General features: G+C 46.5%; 1 protein-coding gene across 6 annotated transcripts in view; it reads right to left on the reverse strand.

The window, feature by feature from the left end:
- SEMA3F (semaphorin 3F) overlaps positions 1–11,188 on the reverse strand; it is a 158,449-nt gene extending 147,261 nt beyond the window's left edge. For 2 of the 6 annotated variants that reach the window (XM_020789295.3, XM_020789266.3), the window contains exon 1: positions 9,926–10,461. The gene's annotated coding sequence lies outside the window, so the exon portion shown is untranslated. Of the gene's footprint in view, position 1; positions 4,476–9,375; positions 9,545–9,925; positions 10,462–10,681; positions 10,698–11,037 lie in introns of those variants that run through there. The other 4 variants (XM_072989847.2, XM_072989850.2, XM_072989851.2 and 1 more) reach the window with 4 other exon arrangements.
- Positions 11,189–25,948: the final 14,760 nt, after the last annotated feature.

Consider the following 25,948-nt stretch of genomic DNA (forward strand, 5'->3'; position numbering starts at 1 on the left):
CCTGACATTTCTTTGAGGCAGTCCAGGATTCCATTGGCAAGAATGCAAATTCCAGGCCAGATTGATATTCTTTTCCTCTAATAATAATAATTCCAAACTCTCAAGTTGATTCCCTCTTATGCCAAGCTTTCCCACCATTTTCTTGATATACTGTATTCAGAGGTGAAGGCCTAGTGGCCAGGACCAAGTTCTTCAGCACCTCCCCTCTAGCAGATGGCTTTGCAAAAGCCTTGGGAGGCACCCAGGGAAAAGAAAGAGCTTCCTCAGGCAGCAGGTTTAGGGGTGTCACAAAACGGCAGCAAGTCTGACTTACTGCATCTGTTTTGCCCAGACTGCATCTTCATCACTGGAGAAGGAGAGAGGTGATTGACAGATCTTCTACAAAATAACTTGGTTGGCGTGGGTTATGCAGAGATTTGCTGTTCTACCTCAGGAAGTAAAAGGTTTGGGGATGAACTTGGATGTAACATGTGGCACTCTAGCCCTGTCCATGGAATGATACTAAAAGGCGGGTTAATGCAGTACGATGCACCCTCTGCCTGTCCACCCCGCCCACCTCAAATATTCACCAGTATTCTGGCTCTTCCTTGTTGTCTTCCTGTCCAGTCATTGGAAACCAGCCTTCCCCATCGACACATGAACCAAGAATGATGATGCTTGCATGGATCACAAGGGACTGAATCTTTGCTGCCTCAGAGTCAGGAATATGACAGCACCAGGCATGCATCAAAGGGCCCCCTCCCTTCCTCTGTTTCTGTTCTACGAAGGCTTCATATGGATGCAATTATAAACCATGTTAAAATTACTTAACCAATCTGTGAGTAAACGCGAGCAGGCAAAACTCATTTTTAGGTCTTTAAATCCCCTCCCCTGCAAGCATAGCATACAAAAGCATCGAACTTAGGGTGTAGCATAGATGCGATCAGCACTGCAGCTGGTTTCTCAGCAGACACGGTCAGACTGACCACAACCAATCTGCAGCAGACACACACACACCTGGGACAAGGAAACCCAACCACACAGTTCACAGCCATACAACCGCCGTGTCTGCTGCTCTTGGAGGAATATTGTGGGGATGGGTGGAGGGAGGCTCAGAGAGGGGAGAGACAGAACTGGTCTCCTTACTGCCCTCTCTGGCTGACTGGTGAGATGCAAGGAGGTGGGAGTTAATGACAGAAACAAACTTCAGGGATTTCACAGGAAAATCCTTGAAATCAGTCAAACAAATCCGGACTGGCTCTAAGGATGTTTAGAATAATGGATGGGTCCCCAGGAGAAAGCTGCTTTCTTCAACTCTGGGCAATACAGCACAACTGCAGGAGTTAAAAGTTTCCCAGGAGCAATATATCAGAGCAATTTCTTTTACACTAGGTAAATATTTGTATTATTTGTCTCTCTTTCTGCATCCATTCACACCTCCCCTTTCGGAGATTTTTTTACTCAGCATACACGCTCGCGTGCATACACACCAGGCCTTTCTGGGACACCAGAATGTCTAAAATCTAAATTGCACTGTAAAATAAAAGCTCCCTTCAGCAGCAGTTAAAGCAAACCCCTGTTGGCTTCGGGAAATAGTTCTGGCAAATACTGATATTGCGTTTGGATTGCATGCACGGGCGAGTGAAATGGCAAACAAAGGAAAAGAGGAGAGAATTGGCGGGGGGGGGATGAAGAGGAGGGAGAAAAGAAGATGGAAAGAAATACAAGGAAATGAGGAAGGAGGCGATGAGTACAGCAGAAAGAAATGAGAAACAGAAAGCAAAATGCTTAGAGAGAAAAGCCAAGAGATCAAAAGCATACTGTTGTAAAGAAATGTTCCCCGGCTTTACCATCTTAGTCTCTGTAATGGCAGAATGAGCAGGCTAAGCCTGTTTAGGTTTGGGAACCAACTAGTGAGACTGGAGACCAAGGATCCTTCTGCATATGAAGTACAACCACTTTTCAATCTCTGTAAATAAACAGAGATTAATCTAACCACTCTGGAGCTGAGATCATAATGGAAGAAAGAAAAGACTGGGGACATTTTCTGCTGGCTCCTGGTGCATCTGTTCAGGAAAAGAGGGGGGTCTCTGATCAGTTTCAGTTTGTAAATGTCAGTGCACGCATCTGAACCTCTTGAGAAAGGAGCTTACACAGCACAGGAAATGATTGGGAAAGGCAGAAGGAGGGAGGTCAGGAATATGAAAGGAAATTTTTAACAACTCTATGACTAATATGTACATGCACACAAATGGAGGATGATGCCAACAAAATCCTTGCAGTTTCTGGCCAGGGCACAAGGCTAATTGCTTTACCAAACTAAGCTGAATGGCAGCTACATCTAAGCTTCTGGTCCTCTCTGAGACATTAGGGTAGCTTTACCCCTCTGTGTTCCCTGGATTATGCTGCACAGGTAGGCAGAATCCAGCTAAAGAACCTTGTGCCACCGGCTGCATGCCCAAGATGAGAGGGGGGGGCTGTCATGCCATTATTTCACTTGAGAGTTGGGGAGGAAGCATTTGGTTGTGTACCTCCTTTCTTCAGTTCTGCTCTCTGCCACAGAATCCATCCCTCCAATAGGAAAGGACACAAAAGGAGTCTCACTGCACTAGAACTCCGAAATGGGTTGACATGAAATATGTGGTCGTGCCTTCTACTGAATCAGACAATCGGTCCTTTTAACCCAGTGTGGTCTCACCCCAAGGGTTGGAAGACTGGCTCTTCAGATGTGTTAGATTTCTACTACCAACAGCCCCAGCCAGGATGTTAAACGGCAAGGGACTGTGAGAAAAGCCTGAAACATCTGGGCTGGCCTGAGTTCCTCACCACTGGTCTACTCTGGCAGCAGCTCTCTAATATTTCCATAGAGGAGTTTCCCCTCAGTGTTCTTAGTTAAGGAGAATGGGGAAATGCCGGGAGTTGAATCCACACCCTCTGTATATAACACATACAGTTTGAGGAATCTTGTGGTGCAATAACTCTGCTCACGAGCCAGAGTTCAATCTCAGGTTGCTGGCTCGAGGTTGATTCATCCTTCCGTCCATCCAAGGTTTGTAAAACTGAATACCCAGCTTGCTTGGGGAGGGGGCAATATGTAGCCTACATAATTAAATTGTAAACCACCCAGAAAGTACCTTAAGTGCTGTGGGGCAGCATGTAAGGAGCACATGAACACTGAGCTATCATTTTTTGAGCAAACGAGCCAAATGATTTCAGCTGGGTACAGGAAGAAGTTACCATAATGTTCACAACTGCATAACTGCCTCAACCGCCCCGCCCCTATCCGAAGCCAATAAATTTGCTTGCCTATTAATGGAAAGGACAGCTGAATTCTTTTGTGACTGGTCAGATCCCCATTCATGGGAAAAGAGAACCTCTATACAACTGCCCATATAATTCATTCATACCTCTGTGACATCCAGTATATTAAGAATAAAGGTACACTGCTAGATTGAGAGGAATAGGACTTGTGATCAAGGAAGGATTTGAGGAAGGGTTATTCAACTAATTTTAAATAAGGTTTCCTATATATCTAGTCAGAGTATATCATCTTTTATTTCTTTAGGTTAATGGAAAACAATATATTTCTAAAATTAACTTTCAGGATTGTTTTATAATCAAAGGATTACACAAACATATACATGCACATGGCATTAAAGAGGATACAGATTTTCAATGGTTCATCATAAAGGCGGATTAAGTTAGGTTTAACCATCTGTGGAAAAGAATATGACAATTTATAAGGAGATTACTGTATTTTTCCGTGTATAAGATTTCCCCATGTATAAGAACCCCCCCCAACTTTCCAAATCCAAAATTAAGAAAAATAAGTGGGGCTTAACAAGTGTAGGGGAAAAGGGATCAAAGTGCTGCAGGATCGCTTTGATCCCTGCTTTCCCCTCCACTTGTTTTTGTTCTCTCCTCAGCTTACTTCCATGTATGATGACCCTCAATTTTTAAGCTAAAGATTTTAGACAAAAGTATTGTCATACACGGAAAAATACAGTACCCTCTTTTCACAAATGCAGCTTATATTCAGCCACTACAATAGGTGTACAAGCAGATAGATAAAAAAGGTGGGAGTAGACAACTAGCTAAGAGTTAGACACTCAGATTAAAAGCACTCAGTTGCATTGCTGGGCCCTGAGTAATATAAGTGTTTCATGGTCTAGTAGGAAGTATACCAACTGGATCAACACTTAGAAATAAGAATACATCAATGAGGAGTCAGTAATTTAAAGGGGATAAAATGCTTGACGGTAGGCCTGGCTTAAAATGTCCTGAATTGGGGGGGGGGGGGAGAGGAGTACAGAAAAGCCAAAAGTATGTTGCTCTACAAAAATGCCTAACACCCACTTTGCAATGCATGAGGGATGAATATCATGCTGAGCAGTTACAACCATGCTAAATTAATTGTATTCAAGTGGTCCTTCACTTCTCACAGATTCTGGTGATTGACATATCTGTGGCTGATGTGCAATTCATAGTACATCTAAAAGGGAAGGGAAGGGAGGGGAGGGGAGGGAGGGGAGGGGAGGGGAGGGAGGGAGGAAGGAAGGAAGGAAGGAAGGAAGGAAGGAAGGAAGGAAGGAAGGAAGGAAGGAAGGAAGGAAGGAAGGAAGGAAGAAAGAAAGAAAGAAAGAAAGGAAGGAAGGAAGGAAGGAAGGAAGGAAGGAAGGAAGGAAGGAAGGAAGGAAGGAAGGAAGGAAGGAAGGAAGGAAGGAAGGAAGGAAGGAAGGAAGGAAGGAAGGAAGGAAGGAAGGAAGGAAGGAAGGAAGGAAGGAGGGAAGAAAGAAAGAAAGAAAGAATTGTATGTTTCATGCAGGTTTTTGTGGATTACCATCCACATACCTGGCTACATTCAGGCCACAGGTTTGCATATGCAGTGGAAAAAACTGGGTGGGTGGAGACTAAGCAAAATGGGATGTGACAGATGCCATGCTGAAGGAGATTAAGATAGATACCACCTTGAAAATATCTGTGTCTGTGATATCAGAAAGAGTCTGCGTTAGATAAAAGCCACTGGGAACATTGCTAAAACTAACCCTATTCTCAGCAAGGATACCAGTCTCCCAATATGGATCCTTATGTTGTTAGAATGGCAGCACCCACACAGAGGAGAGCAGTGTCAGCAGGTTAAGGGAACCCTAAGGTTTGAAGAAACTTAAAACAAAAAGTGCATGAAGGAGAAGCCATCAGAGGGCAGACCCATATATAATCGGCTAAGGCTTGAGTTCTGGTTGGCTGGCAGACTGTCGAGATGGGAATGGGAAAAGGGGAGGAATGATGGGCCAAAGAATCCTGAAAGTTTTCAAAGCTACTTAAAAGGAGTTCTTTACACACACACAGCAAATTGTGCTGCTTATATAACACCCCCACAGCACTTAAAGCATTCTGTGGGTGATTTACAATTTAATTATGCAGGCTACACATTGCTGCCACCCCAGCAAGCTGGGTACCCAACTTATTGACCTCAGAAGGATGGAAGGCTGAGTCAACAACCTCAAGCCAGCTACCTGGGGTTGAATCGGGGTCATGAGCAGAGTTTTGGTTACAATATAGCATTTTAACCACTGCACCACAAGGATCCTAAAACATTTTGTTTCAAATCACATTTGCCATTACTGCTTTGAGGGATCATTCAGACAAAGCATTTGTCCGCTCCACCCCCTGCACTGATTGTTTGGCACCAATCAAAAAATCCTATTTAAGATTCAGTCCACACTTTTCTTCTTTTTAAGAAACCATCATGTTTTAAATAAATGGTTTGAAAAATATATATAAATATTAAGAATATCTCCTGTGCTGCATTATTATTTTAACAGTGCATTAGCGCTAACACTGAAAGCTTCCAAGCTGAACCTTTTGCACCAAAGGCCACTGCTAATAGAAAATGCTCTCTTCTCCAAAACAAAATTGGTGAGGAAATTCTTTAAAATATTGTAATCTGTACCAGATTTTGTTTATCAGTTGGTTCATTCCATAGATTAGTGCTAAAATTTCCAATTAGATCTCTCTGCAGCAGAGGCGCACGTGATGGTCAATCCATTTCAGAAATCAGCCATCTTTCACACTATTCTTTTAAAAAGTGTTGAGGAAATCCTTTAAATAATATATTATCTGCTAGAACTTTTTTGTCATTGTTGTTGCTTTAGTTTAGTAAATTAGTACTAAACTGAAAGCTTCCAGTCCAAGAAACTCTAGTAACCTGAACCCAACCCCAGTACAAAATGAAACAAACAAATAAAATAAACAAAACTATCTATAGGAGGTGATTTTAAAAATATGTTTTTTATCCGTCTTTATCACTATTATACTGATTTAAGTCTTGTGTCATCCGGATGGTGGAAAACCTAGCAATATCATCCGTACATAATTGGGTATAAATAGGAGAACAAATGTTCCATCCGGATGAGCCTGACAAAATCAAGTACTTCTGGCAAGAAACAAGAAACAAAACAATGACAGGATTGTCTGTTCTCTACTGGTCATCCCCCAACTGCTATGTTTACATTGAGAAGTAAAGAGCACTCCAGAACTGTCTTGGCTGATGGCCATTCACGGTCATCTGCTCTTTTGATCTGGCTAATCTTTCCTTGGGGATCCAATAATCCAACAGTCCTCAAAGTGTGTTTCCCCCACAATGGGTTCCACAGGTTGACTGTACACCAGACAGATATGTGCATCCTTTGAATAAAGTTCCCATTTTGGCACATACTCTAAAGATATTCATTCACTTGCGTGTCTTGTGTTGTTAACACAGGATACACTGTAGCAGAGAAACTGTCAGTATTATAATTGAGGCAGGTTTTGCATTTGCATTATAATACACCATTTCCAGAGCACACCCAATCAAGCACACCCTGCATTTGTTTGTGCATGGCAAAAGGCAAAGGGGATTCAAATAGGTTTTATGCTTAAATCATAGAGCCAGCCCCCTCTACACACACACACCCCTTCCTCCTCTGACAGCCAAGGAGGAAAGTATAGCAGGAAAGCAGTCGACTGATAGCTTACAAGGGCCTCATCCTGTTTTTTTTTTTATTAAATTCCAATATTCACTTGGTTTGAGTAATTGATTTTTAAAACTATTGTCTAAAAGATTCCCTGGCTTGGTCAGTTTTTATCTCTTGTGTTTAATGAAAGTTTTTAGTTTTAAAAGGATACAAAATGGGCACCATATTTTAAAAGGGCTTACTCCATTCCTCCATGCATAGGGTAGACAAGTCTTGGAGAGATCAGGAGACCTCAAAAGCTTACCACTATTTTGTACATATTCAGTCGTCAATATTTATATGTATTTGACTGTAGTTGTTGTTGCTTTGATCTTGGACTTTCAAAACTTTAAAGAAAAGTACCCACTAGCTACCACACAGCATCCTCCAAAACAAGGGGAAAAACAAGGGGAGGCTACAGATGTAATGTTTCCACTTGTGTGTAAACGTATGCAAATGAGATTAATCGACGTGTGTTAAATTTGTTAGAAAGAGTGGTACTTGTCACACAGGAGGCTTATAGCAATTCTCCCACAAGCGGGGTTTTGTCGGGAGAAAACGAGGGGGGAAATGCCTTGCCCAGAATGTTCATGCGCAGTACAAAAACCCCCCTTCAAACAACTTTTGCACATCCCTGCCCACGACCTCAGAGGCTTCAGAATGAATGGGGAGGTATCCATGGCGCGCCATATCCCGCATTCGCGTGGCCCGGGTCCGGGTCAGGCGTTCACACGAGCAGAGAGGCCGAAGCGGCCAGGGATGGCAACGATAAGCCCGATTCCAGCCCAGCGTGGGTGACACGCCTCCCGGTGCTCATTAACTCCCCCCCCCCGCTCGTCCCGGGCACCGAAAAGGGCGACGCCGAAGGAAACCGGCGCAGAAGTGGGCGACAGCGCTGGCAAGGAGCGCCCGGGAAGCCGGCGACAGAGAGTGCGGGCCGAGCGCCCAAGCGCCGCTTGCTCGCCCGCCGCCGCCGCCGCCGCCTTCCCAGAGCGGTACGCGGCCTCCGCAGCCAGCTCTTGGCCTCCGCCAAGTCCCAGGGCAACCAGGCCGGGCAGCGGGCGAGAGGAGCAGCCTTGGCAGCGGAGAGAGCGCGGGCGAGCACCTCCCCTCCCTCCGCTGGGGAACTGCGGCCAAGGAAAAGGATCCATTCCTCAAGGTGATGCCCTGCTGACCTCCGTGCCGAGGGTGCGCCCACTGCCAAGTCTAAAAAGGCCAACCGCCCGTTTTGCGACGGGACTCGGCCTGTAACGCGCACAGAAATAAGCCCAGCCGCCCTCCGCGGCTTAAGGCAGCCACACGGAGCCCAAACAAGGCAGGCGCGGGAGAGAAGCTTCGCGGCGCATTTAGGGATCCCTGATCCTATCTATGCTCCACTGAGGGACCGAATCTTACTCTCCCCTCCCCCCGCCAATGAGCATGGCAGGCGTGAAAACGGATTAGTGGTGCGATCCTACTCAGAGGTAAGCCCCACTGAGCTCGCTGAGGCTCGGTTGCAGGCAGGGAGATCCACAGGATGCCAGCCTGCGCCTGTCCTCCGCACTTCTCCCACCGTAAAATCAGACTACTTCAGAGTAAGGACGGCTCGGCTCAGAGGTCCGCGCGAATCGTGTCCTGCCTTGCAACCCCACCTGATGCTGCGGCCCTTCCACATTTTTAAGCCATGAAGCGGCAGGTGGGACAGCGTTAGGGCGCGACCCAATACTCCCCAAACAGCTTTCCGAACATGCATTTGTTTCTCAGGCAGGAGAACATTTAGAGGCCGCTTCTCTACCGAAGAAGATTGAAGGGGCGACTCTAATTGTAGAGCCGAGCATTTCGAGTTGACGGAGCGCAGAAGTGGCGGCGGCGGCGGCTGTGAAGGGAGCACACGGCTGCGAAGCCAAGCGGGAGAACTTGTGGAGCTCAGCCCCCCCCCCCCAGAAGGAAAGGCGCGTTTTCTCGCCACTTCTGGCCTGCCACCTTCCAAGGTTGTCCGCTTTTTCTTCCGCCCACCCAATGAAGCTGTGCCTTCCGGCCCTGTAAACTTGCGGTTTTGGGGGGGGGCTGTCCGGCCCGCCGCCGCCACACACGACCCCGCAGCCCCGCAACCTCTGCCACTGCCAGCCACAGACGCGAAGCGATCGCGGCAGCATTGGCCGGTCAGAAGTGGATTCCCCCTCCTCAGTCCGCACTTTCGCGAGCTGGAAATACCTTGTTAGAGATCCACCTCACCCCCCCCCCCTTTCCCTCCAGCGACGCACTTCGGCCAGGATCACGCAGGCGCTTCTACGGGACGGGGAGGGGGCAACCGGAGGCCCCATCGGCTAGAGATAAAACTCCTCCCGCCTGAAACACACATGCCGGTTAAAAGCGCAGCCAGGATGCTATTCCACCCCCACACCCCCACTCCCGCACACACCTCCATTGCCACCGCTCTGGATTCCAGCTCAACTTTCCGGGCGCAGCGTAGCAAACAGACGGAACCAGCCGCCCGCAACGAGAGCGAAGAGTCCGTCGAAAGTTTGCCGCTTCACTTCTCCGTTCTTCCCCGCCCCCCGCCTCCGGTTATTATCCGCCGCTTCTCTTGCCTTGCGGACACAAACACAACGCGGAGAGAGAGAGTCGCACACAACTCCGCTCTGCCGGGCTCCGCACCGCCTTCAAAGGACAACAGAGAGGAGGAAACAGAGCAAAGCGCCGACGGCTCGGAAAGGGCAACCTGTGCCCATCCTCATGCAAAGACCCTCCCTCGCTCTTCTCGACTCCCTTTCTCGCTTCCCCCCCCCCCCCGTGGTATACCTTCGCTAGCGCAGAGACCCGCCCAAGGGAGACCGGCTGCTCTTTTCACAAAAACCGGCGTCTTCCCATTAATTCGGGCCCGCGATCGGACCGGCTCCGCGATCGGACCGGCTCCCGGCGCCGGAGGAGACGCGCGAGCTCGCCACGCGCCGACACCCCAACGAGCCTACCTTGCGCGACGGGATCGGGGCCGGGGCAAGCGCCGCCAGCTTGGATGAGCCCCCCCCCCCGGCAGGTCTCCTCGCCGCCTCTCGGGGAGGATCCGAGGCGCCCTCGCTGTCCCCAACTCCAGACGGCGACAGGAGGCAACGGGCGGAGCGAGACCCTTATCGGCACCGCACGGGCATTTTCTCCCCAGTGGGTCCCTGCAAGCGGCGCCCCGCCGCCCTCGCCGCCTCGCTTCACCCCTCCCGCCTCTTTCTTCTTCTCCTCCGCCTCCCTGGGGCTAAACTCAGCGGGCGGCTGCTGCTGCCGCGACGGCGGCGGCGACACCTCTCGGAATCCCGGACTTTGAATTCAGGAGCCGAGCCGATCCCTTCTTCGCCAATCCATAGAGACGCGCCAGTCAGTCGCGGCGAGAGAAAAAGAGAGAGAGAGAGACCTCCTTCCCGGAGAGCAAGCAAGGCGGGCTGGCGCACGGAACCCCCGTCGCCCCGGAGCAGGCAGGCAGGCAGGCAGGCAGGCAGGCGCGCCTGGACTTTTCGCTCCCGGCGCGGTCCGAGCGTCGAGGCGCGGCCGCCCCCCGTGTGGAAGTTCTCGCTTGCAGGCCGATCGGCACGAGCGCGGGAGGCAAGAGAAGCGAAGGCAGGAGCAAGGCCAAGCGATGTTGCCTCCTGCTCGCTTAGCAAAAAAAAACCAAAAAGGAGGGGGGTAAATAAGCCGCCCCCTCCCTCTAGACCCAGGGAGACACACACAGGCACACGCACCACACCGCGCGCACCAGAGTCCCCGCTCTCACGTTGAACAAGCGCCCAAGCCCTGTGATTTGCATAGCCCCGCCCCTGTCCCCACCTCCCCGGGCACCGAAGCGGAGGCTGGACCCGTGGCCGTTCTCCTCCCCGCCGCCGCCTCTTTTTCCACCTGTGTCGTCCCCGCCCCTCGGCTGGGCTCGGCTCGGGCGGACCGGAGGCTTTTTCTCCGCCCCGGGCGCCACCGGCGAGGTTGGCTCCTCGCACCTCTCTCGCCCCAAAGAGGGCATGGCTTCCTCCGATCCCCGCGCCGCCGCCACACACACACACACACACACCGATCCACGCACGCACACGCACACACACACACACACCCCGATTAGGCGAAGTCCTCCTTTATCCCGGGGGCCCGCTTCACTGTGCCAGCCGCCGAAAGGCGACAGGAAAAAAAAAAGGCAGGATCCGAATTCTAAGCCTAAGCATGCCGGCCCGCGAACGCCCATCGCCTCCGATCGTCCCTCCTGAGGTCTCTGGCTTGGAGGAATAAAAGGAGTTTCGCTCTACTTTAAAAACGGGGGGGGGGGGGGGGGACCAAGCAAACCAAACCCGAAGGGAGAACGAGACAGACAAAAACAGGCGCCGGGGAAAATAGGAATAATACATAAATAAATAAGGCGAGTTCTTTGTCTCTCTCTCCCGCCCGGTGGATTACAAGGGAGTGTCTCCCGTCGCGTGTGGGGATGGAGACAGAAAACGGGGGTGGAGGGATCCGTTTGTAGCGGGAAGAGAAAGAGGCAGAAAGCGAAAGGGAAAGAAGAGAGAAAGAGACGGGAGTGAGAATGAATGAATGAATGAATGAATGACGGGAATGGAGGTTGGGGCGGGGGGGGATGGGAGGCCCCGCTTGGTAATATTGCAAAATTCAGCCAGACAGAGATCCTTCAACAAACACCCGGCAACAAAGAAAAACTCGGGCGTTCCTGACAGCAGGAGAGAGTGTTATCTTTCCCTCCCCACCCCAGCGCCTCACGCCTTCCAGCAAGCAGCTCAGGCAAGCGGGCTTAACCCTTTGGTGGTGGATCTATCTCATGGGCAGAGGACCAACCTTCTGGCCTGGGAGAAAAATCCGGGGCCAGAGGTGAAGGTTCAGGGACCCCCTGCAACCCGAGGCTTTGTCTTTGGGATGAGGAATCAATTCCCCCTCACAGGCAGTGAGAGCCACCCTTCTCAGGGCTATGCTACCTGTGCACATACCTGCTGACCTCACCTGATTTGGCATCTAAGCAGGTTTGGTGCTCTTTTTGTACTGGGATGGGAGGCCACCGGGGATCACCAGGCAGGACTAGGAAGGATTCTGCCCCAAACCCAGGAGAGCCACTGCCTGTCAGGGGTAATGATATAGGGCTAGATGGATCTGTGGTGTGACTCAGTGGTATAAGGCAGCTTCCTGTGCTTTCCTTCTGATAAAGTAAGTCTAAGATATTTTGCTGCCCTCACTTTGCAATGTAGAAGCCAACCAAAATTGCAGTTGAATCTTACCCGAGTGTGAATACGATGCAATAATATAATGCCCTCCACTATACAGTACATGAGGGCATCAGGGTAGCTTAAAAGGAGCCAGTCAGGCTGAGTGGTCTACATCAGTGGTTCTTAACCTTTGTTACTCGGATGCTTTTGAACTGCAACTCCCAGAAACCCCAGCCAGCACAGTTGGTGGTGAAGGCTTCTGGGAGTTGCAGTCCAAAACTCCTGAGTAACCCAAGGTTAAGAACCAGTGGTCTACATGCACCCGCCATCCAAAAGAGGGCAATGGCTGGACTCGAGGGTGGGGTATGGGACCAGGTTGAGACGGACATCGCCTGTCTCTTGAGAGAGCTCTCGTGTGGCAGGGCCAGGCCAGAGCACCTGGCAGGCACTCAACAGATTGAGCTTAGTGAACAAATGTAATCCTCAGCTGATACCCTCACGCCAACTCTTGAGTCAAAATGGAAACAAATACTGTACCTATGCTGTTTGTGTAGGTTTCTATATGAGCACCAAGATAGCCTGGTTCCACCTGGAGCATATCTGTTCTTCTCCCCCAGGTTTGTCTGTATAGTATAAAGGGGTGAATGAAAAGCTGTGCCCTCTGCAGAAGCTGACTATTATTCATTAGGGTGTTTTACAAAGAGGTGCATGTTTCTTGCAATGTGCATATATTGACAGCTGCTTAGTGCACTGTATTTTTCCTGTATGGAGGTAATCTCCGCACTGCACATAGTGGCTTCCTGACCCATGTCCTTCTGGCAAAATAGATACTGTCACATTCCATTTAGAAGTGCCAACTAGATCCCTCCCTCCCTCCCTGCCCCACTGCCCGCCCGCCCTACGATTCAGTAGAGAGATTGCTTCTATGCAGGAAAAACGAGCAAGTTTTGATTACTTGGTGCAGCAACAAGAGTCAGGGGACCTTACGTTCCTCACTCTGTGGCCTGAGAAAGCTCGACCAGCCAAAGTTCTCCACGGAAATCCAAACGACAGATTCTGGCCGGAAGCTAAACAAAAGATGATGATGATGTATAATTCTCCTGCCTTCTCCCTCTTCCCGCCCCCATGCCTTTCACATTGATGAATAATTCATGAATGCTTCTTTGGCATAAGGTATCTTCTTCGATTATACACAGTTAAGTAAAAGCTGAAATAACTTTCACGAGCCCTTTTGGGGGCAAGTGGCTGGAACATCGCAAGACCGTCGGGAGAACTTCTAAAACCTTGGGAGAGAATTGGATGAGATTATCACTTCACTGATTTTAGGATTTGGACCTCTGCCATATCTTGTTGTAACCAAAGCCTGCATCTGATTTTTGGAAGGGTGAGTGTGCTTTTAGGCAAGATTTTTAGCATGTACTTGCTGTGACAAACCCAGACCTACTGGGATATGCCACACTTTCACTAAGCTGCCACCAACCATTCCCTATAAGAAGTCACACAGACCAGGGATGGATTTTTAACAAATAAAAGAACAAGGTTTATTTACATAACACACAGGGAAAATAAAATGATCAAATGAATAAGATACAGTAACGTGGCTTAGTCTCAATCATACATACACTAGTTTGGTTCACACAGAACGCATTTAACTAAAGCACAGACCCTGAACCTATCAGTTCTGGCTAACCCTACAGACACCTGAACCTATCAGGTTGGTACTGACTGACACACAGTAGTACCCTGTCTGACACACAGACTCCCACACCAGCTTCTTCTTCCCAGCTGCTGCTTCTTCTCACTTCTCTTCACACAGGCTTCACATATATATACAGTACAGCCCCTCCTCCTGATGTCCCGCCTTCCACTCCCCATAGGCTGGAACTTTCCCTCCAAACCCATGACAGACAGGTAACATCAGTGCTGTATGTAACACCTCCCCTCTTTATAAGTTGTTTTGTAGGGGGAAAGCTAAGGTGCTTTTCTCCAAAAAACAACCTGGTTAAAACACACAAAAACAGTTATACATACAATAACATACTTACTTATACTTACACTCTAAGTTAAACATTTACCATTTTCAATACATCAAGTTACCTTTATTCATACAAACCAATCATGTTTAATAAACAGGTACATTTAACTTTTTGTCATCAAAATATATACATAGTCCATGTTTCTTTCGCCGTCTTCATTCTTCGGGTCTTCTTGACAAGGCGTCAGCAACACAGTTCACTGACCCTCTGACCACCTTCACTTCAAAGTCATAGTCTTGCAGGTTTAAAGCCCACCTCATAAGTTTACTATTGTGGGTTTTCATTGTCTTTAACCATTGCAATGGTGAATGGTCAGTGCACAGAATAAAATGTCTTCCCCAGATGTAAGGCTTGGCCTTCTGGATCGCGTAGACTATGGCCAGGCACTCCTTTTCCACTGTCGCCAAATGTCTCTCACCTTTCTGGAGTTTCCTACTCAGGTAGGACACTGGATGCTGGTCACCATTTTCATCTTCCTGGCAAAGAACTGCTCCTACCCCGCTGTTAGACGCATCGGTGTAGATGATGAACTCCCGGTCGAAGTCTGGAGCACGCAGCACTGGATAATTGATGAGGGCCTCCTTCAACCTCTGGAACGCCTCCCCACAGTCGCTGGTCCACGGGATGCGGTCATCAGTCTTCTTCCTCGTCAGATCGGTCAGCGGAGCCGCAATCTCGCTAAACCTCGGGATGAACTTTCTGTAGTAGCCCACCAACCCAAGAAATGATTTGACTTTTTTCTTGGTGTTGGGTCTAGGCCAATCACGAACTGCTTCTATCTTGGCCTCTAGGGGTTTTATCACTCCTCCCCCTACCATGTGACCCAAGTATTTTATTTCTGGGCTACCCAGCTGACACTTGCTGGCCTTTACTGTTAGCCCTGCTGCACTTAACCTCTGCAGCACTAACTCCAGGTGTTTCAGGTGATCTTCCCAGGTATTGCTGAAGATCCCTATGTCGTCAATGTAGGCCACAGTAAAGTCACTGAGCCCTGCTAAGGTCTGGTCCATCAGCCTTTGGAATGTGGCTGGTGCATTTCTGAGACCAAAGCTCAGGACTCTAAACTCATAGAGACCAAAAGGGCTGCAAAAGGCGGTCTTTTCTTGATCCCTGGGATCAATTCTTAATTGCCAATATCCCTTTACCAGGTCCAATGAGGAAATGAACCGACAACCCCCTATGGTTTCAATCAGGTTGTCTAGCCTGGGCATTGGGTAGGCATCAGGAGTGGTTACGCGGTTTAATTTCCTGTAATCGACACAAAACCTAATGCTCCCATCAGGCTTGTCCACTAGGACTATCGGAGAGGACCAAGGACTAGAAGAGGGGACGATTATGTTCTCCCTAAGCATCTCGTCCAGCTCCTTCCGCACCTTGTCCCTATAGGGTCCCGTCACTCGGTATGGGGATACTGCTTGCGGGGGTGCATCCCCTGTGTGGATCCGATGCATCACTCCCTTCACTATCCCCGGCTTATTGGAAAACACCTTTTGATATTTGATGAGCAGCATTTTTAGTTCTTGCTGCTGGTCTTGGGTGAGTGCAGGACTGATCTTTACCTCCTCTGGGTTGTATTTTACTTCCCCTCTACCCTCCCAGAAGGGTAATTCAGCTTCCTCACTCTCAGCTGCTTTTATTGCGAATAAAACCCTCTGTTCCCCTCTATAGTAGGGTTTTAGGGCATTCACATGTACCACCCTCCTTGCTTGGTTTTCCTCCTGCTCTATAAGGTAGTTCAGATCTGACATCTTGGAAATGACCCTATATGGTCCTGCCCATTTGAGCTGCAGTTTGTTTTCTCTGCAGGGCCTAAGCCAAAGCACTTCCTCCCCTGGGTCAAAGTGCCTCTCTCTGGCTTTGTGGTCATACCATGTTTTCTGTCTGACCTTCTGAGCTTGCAGGTTTTCTGCTGCTAGCTCTAGGTTTCTCTTTAGGTCATTCATCAAGGTGTCTATGTATGTCACAACGTCTTGTGGGTCATCCTGGGTGATCTGCTCCCAATTTTGTTTGATCAAATCAAGGGGCCCTTTCACCCTTCTCCCAAATAAGAGTTCAAACGGACTGAACCCGGTACTGGCTTGTGGCACTGATCGATAAGCAAACAAAAGGGATTGCAGCTTCTGGTCCCAATTGTTTGGATTCTCTGCCAAGTAAGCCCTAATCATGCGCATTAGAGTCCCATTGAACTTCTCAGTTAACCCATTACTTTCAGGGTGATAGGCAGTGGTTTCCTTGTGTTTAATTCCACAGATTTGCCATAACCGTTTCATGAGCTTCGATGTGAACGATGCACCCAAATCTGTGATTATTTCAGAGGCAAATCCCATCCTGGACATATACCCCACCAAGGCATCTGCCACTGTGTTAGTTTCAATGTTAGACAAGGGTATGGCTTCAGGGTACCTCGTGGCATGGTCCACAATGGTGAGAATGAACCTGTTCCCCCTCTTTGTGGCCTTGGGCAAAGGTCCCACAATATCCACCCCTATACATTTGAACGGAGTGTCAATCACAGGCAAAGGGTAACACTTGCCCTGCCTTATTCATTGCATTTTACAGGGAGTCCAGATGTTCTTGCCTCCCATTTGGAGCCCTCTTGTGTTTTCATGATTTCTTCCCTTGTTCCGTCTTTTCTATTAAGTAAGTACTACACATACTTACCTGGGAGTAGGCCCCACAGAATTAACATCTGCAGATTAACATATGCACTAGGTTGCATCCTAATTTATTTTTTGTTTAATTTACAGTATTTGTTTGTTTTATTTATACGCCACCTTCCTTCCGATAAGGGGATCCCAGGTGGCTCACAATATTAAAAGAATAGAGTTTAAAACATAATAAGTTAAACATTAAAAAAATAAACTATAAACTAATTAAAATATAATTGAATAATTAAAAGTAGGTAAGCATAAAAAACTGTCTTAACTTAATAATGGCATCCGGGGATTCAATCATGATTGTCAAAAGCCTGCCTGAAAAGATGGGTCTTCATCTGTGGGTAGAAGAATAAAAGGGAAGGGGCCAGCCTGATCTCCTGATAGAGAGCAATTTATGATATATTGTATATTCCATGTTGTAAATACTATCAAGTGTAGCTTAGCTGTATTTTCTACATAAGCTCAAAAGTACATTAATGGTCTCCATATTGTGTAACTTTGGATGCTTGTGCAGTGGTTTGCTGGAATTAGTATTCAGAATTTTGGGGAAACAGAGTTGCCAAAAATAATGAGTGAACAATAGATACAAATGAGATTGCAGGAGGTGGTCAGTGATATATCTTTTTCATCACAGGGTAAGAAAAATGTTCACATGAGAGGAGGAGGGAGAGAAGGGGTTTTTTTGTGTGTTCTCCTTTCTAAAACTGATCCCCAGTGTGGTGTAGTGGAACAGGGTTAGAATCCCCACTTGGTCATGGAAACTCACTGGGGGTGAGGAACTGATAAAACCACTACTTAAATAACTCTTACCTTCGAAGCCCTATTAAGGTTGCTGTAAACCTAGCGGTTCAAAAGCATACAAGTGCGAGTAGATAAATAGGGACCACCTTGGTGGGAAGGTAACAGCATTCCATGTCTAAGTCGCACTGGCCATGTGACCACGGAAGATTGTCTTCGGACAAAACGCTGGCTCTATGGCTTGGAAACGGGGATGAGCACCGCCCCCTCGAGTCGAACACGACTGGACAAAAATTGTCAAGGGGAACCTTTACCTTTTTAAAGTCAGTTCTGACTTGGTGGCACAGAATAACATCATCTAAAGCTGTTGTTTAATTAAACTCACCCTTTGGGACGGGATTTAGCATATTGTATTCTACAAGTAAGCACATTTTCTGAACAGTTTTCATTTTTGCAAAAGATACATCCAATTTTATGTTAAGACATTAGATAACTTGGATTACTTTAATATAGAAAGCAGGTAACCACATAAGTAGTTATCCAAGTGGATAAGTATACTGTGTGTTCTCTGAATATGATCCGTGTTATATTCATTTGTGCTCTGCACTTTTAGTTGTCCCTTACATTGTGGGGACACACAGCCCAGATTGGTTTTCTTATCTTCTCTATATTTGGGGTATATATCCTGACTCACTGTAGTTTACATAGTGGACGTCATGCAATTTCACCCACAGCTTTTGCCACAATATTTTCTTTGAAGCTTCGCAGTGCCATAAAACTCTTTGCTGGTTTGGCTGTGGTAAATGAACACGGCTGACTCTCTGTAATCCGATGCAATTCTGCAATCATCTTACGCCCATGCTGTGATGATACTCTCTACAAATGCAATCCTTGCATGAGCAGGAACTAACAGACCCTCTGCTTGAACGCTGCTCTTTTAATTTAGAAGTGCTTTACTTTACAGCCCAGTGGGAATGCTGGGTGAAAATTGGAAGATTATGTGTGTCCTGTGGGGAAGACAATGGCTTGGTTTTGCTGTACACAGGTAAACGGTTACCCAAGCCTCCCGATGCTATGCCTCTTCACTCAGCAGAAAGTCCCTCTGACATGAGTGCCCAGCGTAATTCCCATATTGCATAGGACTGGAGTCAAACAACAGAGGATCCAAAGCATTTTCATCCAAAGGAAAAAACCCTATTTTCAATGGGACTTATTTTCTTTGAAATGCTGACATCTGATTGCAAATGTAATACAAAAATGCCAACATGGGCTATTCCACATGCTGGGTTATGCCAACCAACACTGTTTGCTTCTGTGGTCTGTAGCAAATGCTTCCTGTGTGGACCTCTTTGTTTTGCGATCTTGGGGGGGGGGGAAAGGATCACACACGAATGTTTAGAGATGTAACAAAGGAACAAACTGCTGAGTGGCTAGAAGGGTAGCAGCCAAGTACCTCTTTGGTACGTGCCAAGGGGTATGGGGATGCTTATGCTCATGAAAGAGTGCCATCTGTTGGCTCCCCAACACCATTTCTGATTATCCTGTACTCAGCTGCCTGTTGCAGCACCAACTGGATATCGGGTCGGTTTTTAAAATGGAATGAAAGAAGACAAGGGGTGAGCACCAAATGGGGGTGGCGACTGCAAAAGTGACTTTTAAAATATATTGCAGCATCAAATGTTCTGCCCAAATATATATATGCTACGTCTTCTTTATCTGTTCATTAGTATGTTCATGGTGTTTCTAGAAAAGATAACAGCCGGGGGAAATGTAAGTTCTAGAGAAGGGCAATGAAAAGCTTCAGTGACATGAAAAGATTCCGTAGAAGGAGAGATTAAAACTGCGAGGGCTAGGAGACGGGCAGGAGGGAGGATGAGAGAAGAATATAAAATAAGAAAGGAGATAAAGAAGGCCAATCAGTTTACCTTCCCTGCAGTTGAAGGATTCAGAGGTATCCCGGCAGGTGTCCGTTCATATATTACCTACTGAGAAAGATGGGTTGGAAGGAATAATAATGAGTCGTGTCATGCATGTCCCAAATGCCGTGTGCGGTACAGCGGTGGTGTGGAAGCCGCAAGAGAAATCTGATTCCTTGAGGTCTGATGGTTTCAAAGCAGTAAAAGATGAAGGCTTTGCATGATTAGGAGGCACTGGATGAGCCATGGAATGGAGGTCAATGTATTTTGCTTTCTTTTTGGAATTCGTTTTCTTTTCTGTTTCTTATACCAATAACACACTTTCCTAAATAGGCTTTCCCCACTTAGAACACAGAGCAATCCTATATTATTCTCCGTTTCAGGAAAACATTGCAATGTTAAAAGCATCTAACAGATTTGCTTAACAAGGCTTGTACAAAATATTGAATGCATTGCTGGAGTACATCAAATTTGCATAGGATGCTTTAAAGGTAGAAGTGGTTGAGGCTTGCAGAAGAAGGATATTGCAGCCTAAACCTGCATAGTGGACAATAAGAAGTCCCACTGAATTCTGCAGGGTTTGCTTCCAATAAATAAGCATATTTAAGAATTGGAATGTCAGAAAAGTAATGGCAGCTGAGTCTTCATAGGATGTTAGGAGAGAAACTAAAAGGTAATGAGACAGTTTATTCTGAGATGCCCTGCAATCAGGTGGTTGATCTCATAAATAAATGACTAATCCAGTATTTCTTGCAAATGTTTCCCTTTGAAATCATCATTCAGACTCAGCAGTAGCCATAAGAATTATTCCGGACAAAGTCAGGATCAGATCTGTTCTGATCAAGTCATCCGCCAAACTGTTCAAGACAATGGAGAAGTACAACGTGGCTCATATCACATTGCCACTTGCCTCCTGCTTAGGGGACCACAAAAGAAGACTTCATCCTTTGAAAAAGGAGGAGATTGGGTGGAGGAAGCACATGCTGAGCTCCAGCCACCTACAATGCCATTTGTTCCATGGGCTGTTAGTTCATCGCAGCCATTGCAGCAGCCACTGCCAAGAAATATATTGCTCATTTTGAAAAAGTGAAAAATTAATCTTGATTTTCAGGCATGGTTGCATATGCTTTTCTTACCACTGCTGGAACAGCATGTAGATATTTCCTTTGCAAGTACCTCTTCATTTCAATCACAGACTTTGGCAATGATTTCCATAAGGTAGCAAGCCAGGATCACCAGTCACCGATTAAGGATGAAAGCTGAACTGGCCAAGGAGGCAAAGAGAACTTCATACGTGGGAAACTGCTGCCTATGTACACAAGGCACACTCATATGTATCTGCATGTATCTACAATATTAAGAGGCTCGGGGTGGTTGCATGAGTTCATGGAGAGTTCTGGGCAGAAACTGCTTTGAAAGCATTCCTTTCTTATACTATACCACAGAAACCTTCTTGAGTAAGCTCCCTCCCTCTGCGTTTGCTGAAATGACTCTAATCAAGGAGCTTTTGAACTCTGTTGAAATGAGCCTCCCTTGAGATCTTTAAGTACAATTAAGAGGAGAAGGTCAGGTGGACAGATCAACTGCTGATCTCCTTAAATATGTTCTGCATGCTTGTGAGCAGGCAAATGAGACGAAAAGAGACAGGTCAGCTGGACTGATGTAGTTAGTACATTTCAACCAGCAATGAACAAAATGAGGATTGTGCTGCTAATTCAGATCAGAATGTTGTGCCCAGCAGCTGAAGCCTCTGATAATCTTACACCCAGGACAGCAAGAAGAGACTTGCCTCTCTTGTTTGTCCCCCCCCCCAGAGTTCTGAATTCAGAGACAAACATCCTTTAAATGTGGAGGGTCCACTTAGCTATTGTTTTCAATAGCCCTTAGCAGACTTCTACAAGTTTTCAAAAATCTTTTCTTGAAGCCATGCCAGTTTAAAGGTGCTTTCGTTGCAGATTCTCTGCCAGTGTTGCTTCAAAGGCTATTTATGGCTTTCTGTTGGTCCATGGCATCTGGTAATCAGAAATGTATTGCCTCTTAACAGAGGAGTTAGAATTGTACAACTTAGAACTCTAGAATCTGAAGAAATCCTAGAAATCGTCTGGTCTATTTTCTCCATATGCAGGATTCTGCAATTATAGGCAGTTGGCTAGTGGTCAATATTTCCAGGTCCTTCTCTATGATGATCCCTTTCCTCTAGACTGATGGTTCGTCATGTCAATTTCCTTGTTCAAAGGTGGCACCCAAAATTACTTCAAATATGATGGGACAAATGTTGAACAGTGTGAAATTATGATTCTTTAATCCAGACGAGGGCTGATTTGGCTTTTGTGAACTGCAGCATCAGACTTCTGACTCCTGTTCCCCTTGTGGTCAGCTAAGACACCCATTTGGCTCTACTTAGCTACCATGATTTTGGATAGTAGTTGTGATTGGCCCAAGACATTTTGCTGCTTGTACTGTGACACTGCTGAAAATGATGGACCACCAGTAACATTGGCAATGGAATAACATCCTCTATAACAGCTGACGGCAGCAGCCCAGTTAAGGGGAAAGTGTTAGATGATCAAGCAATCTAGATGCAAATTTCAAAGGGGAAGGGCCTGCAACACAAACTAACTTGTTTGCTTGTTTGTTTACATGCTGACCAATTAGAGAGTTTTGTTGTTCCCGGGTAGGGAGGCTCCACCCCTGTTTCCGGCCCTCCTGGCCATGAGGTGATTCAACCACCATTGTTGGTCACCATTCTTGCACACGCTCTTCACCTGGAAAGATGTAAAGGTTCCATGCCGGCCCACTGAGCCTGGAGACCCCTCCAGCCACGTGGGGCCAGAACAGAAGAACATTGTATTCGCTATTTTTATTCCTGTATCTACCTGAAACCTTCTAAATGCTTATCTTCGTGAGTACAATATAGATTCCTTTCTTTTATACAAAAAGGCCTCCTGAGTGTTATTCTTGAGTGCTAGTGTTTGGTGAGGGGCGGGTACAAAGGGAAACTTCTAGCTAATTCTGCCTGAACCGGCTGGCACTTCCGCTGTGCATTTGTACTGGAATTCAGTACAGTACCAGAACTCTCAACAGGTCATGGGCCCAGAGAATGACTAAACAGCCAGCAAAAAGGAAAAGATTAGCTAAGAAGTATTTTTCGGGCGTTTGTTGTTTTCCAAGTGTATCTTGCGTTTCTTTTTCTCCCCCCCCCCTCAATATACCAAACTAGCTGAAGAGAGTTTGCTGTTGTTTGCTTGTTGATTTTGTGCTGAAAAGGAGGCAGGAATGGCAGAAAAGAAGGAAGTTAAATTGCCAGCCTTAACCTCATTTAATTTTGTGAGATGGAAACAAAGACTATTACTGGAATTTAAGGGCATGGAGCTCAATGATTGCTTAAATTCAGACAAACCAGAAGAAAGCAAAGCTAAAGTAGAATGGGAAAAGAAAGATATAACTGCACAAACAATAATTTTTCGCAACCTAACTGATGAACAATTGGCCTATGTTGCAAATTGTGAAACAGCAAAAGAAATGCTTAAAAATCTGGAGGAATCTTTTGGGATTGCAAGCCATCAAACTGAGGCAGCATTAATTAAGGATTTAACCAGGATCCGCTTAAATAAAAAGAAGGTATGTGAAAAACACATATCTGAATTTTTAAATATTACAGATAATCTGATTGCATCTGGTCATCAAATGCCTGATAGGATGAAAAGGGGATTTCTGCTAGCATCCCTAGGAGAACGTTTTGATGCTTTTGCCTCAGTTGTAAATGCACAACAGTTGTCTTTTGATGCCAGTGTTAAAGCTCTGAGAGATGAATGCAGAAACCAGGCAGGAGGCTATTTCAGTTCCCAAGAGGCAAGTGGATCAAATTACCTGATTCAAAACAGGAGCCATAGAAAGGCTCCGCCCCACGACCAATCACGTATCAGCTGCTGGTCTTGTGGGAGGAAAGGACATAAATCAAGGGACTGTGACACCCACAAGGAGGCTCCAGCCAATGGGAGCTCTCACCAAGTTGAACAAAGAGCTAGCAAAGGCAAGAATGCAGCTTCTGGTCACAAGAGGGACAGAGCTACAGAAAGGCCAAAGAAAGAAACTAAACAGAGTGCATTTATAGCTTATGAAGTTACACCGAGCTACCAGAGAAATAGAGGCTCATGGATTATTGACAGTGGATGTTCACAGCATGCTACGCATGACAAAACATTTTTTAAAACTTTTGATTCATCAGCCAATGGGCAAATTAAGGTGGCTGATGGGAACTGTGTGGAGGTGCAAGGCAAGGGGTCTGGAACTTTGATGTGTCTAACACCAAATGCAGTCTATGAAACTACTGTAAGTGACGTGGTCTATGTTCCCAGCCTTGACTGCAATATGCTCAGTGTGTCAAGTCTCGCGAAAAAGGGTTTTGATGTACATTTTTATGGTGAAAAATGCACAGTTGAAAAGGACAATGAAATATATTTGGAAGCTTATGAATCTAATGGCATATATAAAGTCAGTCTCTTAGATGAACAGGTGCAGATCAACACAGCGCAGACGGTGCAAGAAGAAGTGAGCAGCCTGGACCTGTGGCATCGCAGATTTGCTCATAGAGACACAAGTGCAATCCTGGAACTGCACAAAAGGAACCTGGTCAAAGGACTTGAGGTAAAGCCACATGACAGTAACAAGACATCCAGGTGCGTAAGTTGCCTTACAGAAAAAGGGGTCAGACCCTCATTTCATTCAAGTACTGAACAAAGAAGCACAAAAGTGTTAGACTTGATTCACACTGACTTATGTGGACCAATTAATGTACCATCGATGGGAGGCAACAGATATATTCTAATTTTTCTGGATGATTTTTCAAGGTACTGTGTCACCTACCTACTGAAGGACAAGAGTGAAACCCACAACCTTCTGAGGAAATACGTGGCCATGGTGAGCAACAAATTTGAAAGAATACCTAAGGCTTTTCAGTCAGATAATGGTGGTGAGTACATTTCAAACCACACACAGACATTCTTTGAGGAACAAGGTATCCTACACAGAAGGACTGTTCCATACACACCAGAACAAAATGGAGTAGCTGAGAGAAAACTAAGGTCTCTTCTGGAGATGACTAGATGCATGCTTGCAGATGCAGAGCTACCCACCAGGATGTGGGATGAAGCTATTATAACTGCTACTTACCTTCAGAACAGACTACCAACAAAAGCTACCACAAAAACACCCTTTGAACTTTGGCATGGTAGAGTCCCAAACATCTCACACATTAGAGTTTTTGGAAGCATTGCATACTCTTACATTCCCAAAGAGAAAAGGCATAAGTTGGACTCTAGAACTGAACAAACAATTCTTATTGGGTATGATTCAGGTGTCAAGGGTTACAGAGTCATGAATCTGAGAACTGGTGAGGTCAGTACAAGGCACGTGGTTCACTTTGATGAACAAAGGAAGGCTGACAAGAGAGGGACTGTGCTAGACAACTCTGATGAACAGAATCAATACAGCCAACCTCTCCTAGACATACCTATCCCAGTGCCCTCACAAAACGAACCAGAGGAAGAGGAAGATGAGGATGAGATGAAGAATGAGAGCAGTACACCAACAGAAGGGGATACGGATGGAGCAGTTGACAACTCTGCAGAACCAGAGGATGGCACCACGCTGCCAGAGGTTCCAGAACCAGAGGTCAGACGCTCATCACGGTCCAACAGAGGTGTGCCGCCGCTTCGCCTGTCCTACCTTGCAAGGTCGTCGCAGACAGATGAGCCAGCGACCTGGGAAGAAGTTGAACAAATGCCAGCACAGGAGGGTGCCAAATGGAAACAAGCTGCGAAAGAGGAGATAGAAGCCCTACACAAGAATGAAACATGGACATTGACAAAGTTACCAGCAGGAAAGAAAGCAATTGGATGCAAATGGGTATTCAAAGAGAAAAAGGGAGCAGATGGACAAGTGGAACGCTACAAAGCAAGATTAGTTGCCAAAGGATTTCTTCAAAAGTATGGAGAAGACTTTGATGAAACCTTTGCTCCAGTTGTGAAACACAGCACTATAAGAATGCTCCTGAGTATTGCAGCATCCAGACAGATGCTAGTCAAGCATCTAGATGTCAAAACTGCATTTCTTCATGGTGAAATTGAAGAAGACCTCTACATGCGACAACCACCAGGCTTCATTGACAAGAAGCACCCCGACTTTGTCTGCAAACTGAAGAAAGGCCTTTATGGACTGAAACAGGCAGCCAGAGCCTGGAATGAGAAGTTGAACAAAATGCTACTTCAGCAAGGCTTCACGCAAGGAAGAGCAGATCAGTGCCTGTATACTAGGAACAGGAATGGACACTACACATATATCCTAGCCTATGTTGATGACCTCATAGTAGCAACCCATGAAGAAGGGGAGTACAGAGGTATAGTACAGAATCTGAGCAAAGAGGTAGAAATAAAGGAGCTGGGAAATGCGACATATTATTTGGGTATTCAA

Source organism: Pogona vitticeps, chromosome 2 (assembly GCF_051106095.1).
Source record: "Pogona vitticeps strain Pit_001003342236 chromosome 2, PviZW2.1, whole genome shotgun sequence".
Classification (NCBI taxonomy): domain Eukaryota; kingdom Metazoa; phylum Chordata; class Lepidosauria; order Squamata; family Agamidae; genus Pogona; species Pogona vitticeps.